We start from the raw sequence: 1,240 nt of genomic DNA on the forward strand, positions 1-1,240 counted from the left end.
TTCATTCTTCTTCCTAAAGAGCAGACAGATTCTACAATTGGGAGTCATTTTGCATCTATCGCCTTCATAAAACCAAAATATGTATTTTGGATGTTTAAATATACAATGCTTTCTTCTGTTTCATGTGCCACTCTTGGTCAACTTCAACAGGGAGTGACAAATCAAGAGCTTGAACCGAGCAAGAAGGTGTAAAACAACCCCCCCCCCCAAAAAAGAGGTTTTATATGGGCTTGAAATATCAGAATTTCCCTCCACTTATAAACGAGGTTTCACCGTAAGACAATTTAGGTGACAAATGTCGCCAAGAATTCAAAGACATAAAGTGGTTGATTGTACCTCCTTGAATTTGTGGGTCAACTTCTCAGGGTCCAGCTCTACAGGAGACAGCGAGTCTTGGTGCTCCGCCAGATCGAAAACCTCGATGGAATTTGGAAACATGGGACTCATCTCCTCATCCTCATCCGTCGCATATTCACCCGTCTAGGAGACATGCGTCCGCAAGGAGCAAGGTTAAAATATAGTAAGTGCTGTCGGGCCTGTCGCATCATCTCATATTATACATATGGCACTGGGGTACATGAAGGGTCACCAACGTGGTTGCCAAAAACGCAGCGGGAGGTCGGTCATTCCAAAGAGAGGGACCGGCGACGGAAAAGGCTCCGCTATTTTCTTCAAAACATTTTTTGTACCTTAAGTGACCACCAGGTGGGGATGATGGACTACGTGCAAGAATACTGAGTCCACATAGCCCCAATTCTGCCATGAGTTACTTTTAACGTCACAAATTTCCTTCTGGATGAATAATTAAAAAAAAAAAAACTCCCACAAACGCAATAACATCTTGAATGTATCTGCGGAAGACTGGAAGATTTGACAGATGCTAACATTTTGCAGTTTCTTCCATTTCCAGTGTCTCGTATGATTAGGTGTCACATTATTTGTTGTGTGTGTTACGATTTAGTCTCACCTCCTCCTCATCGTCCATGTACTGCTTGTATCGCTGCTCCATCATCTCTCGCTGCCATCTTTCCTGTTCCAGAGTTTGTTGGATCAGCTGAGCAACTTCACTCTGCTCCCCGGGCTTCTCCCGACCAATCACAAACCTGAAAATGGTAAAGGATTTGAGATGACCTTTTCGGAAAAACCTTTTACAAGCTCACGAGTTACAAAGAACAACAGCAAAAACAAAACAGGAAAACATGCACGAACTAACACAGTGGTGGTTGAAATCACAAATACC

At 43.1% G+C, this 1,240-nt stretch overlaps 1 long non-coding RNA gene across 1 annotated transcript; it reads right to left on the reverse strand.

Moving 5' to 3' along the window:
• Positions 1 to 347: 347 nt before the first annotated feature.
• Positions 348 to 1,135, reverse strand: LOC109516828 (uncharacterized). The gene is made up of 2 exons (XR_002168426.1): positions 968 to 1,135; positions 348 to 480 (listed from the first exon to the last, which is right to left on the reverse strand). It is a non-coding gene; the product is annotated as an uncharacterized LOC109516828 (long non-coding RNA).
• Positions 1,136 to 1,240: the final 105 nt, after the last annotated feature.

This window comes from Hippocampus comes, unplaced genomic scaffold (assembly GCF_001891065.2).
Source record: "Hippocampus comes isolate QL1 unplaced genomic scaffold, H_comes_QL1_v1.1 scaffold2086, whole genome shotgun sequence".
NCBI classification, from domain to species: domain Eukaryota; kingdom Metazoa; phylum Chordata; class Actinopteri; order Syngnathiformes; family Syngnathidae; genus Hippocampus; species Hippocampus comes.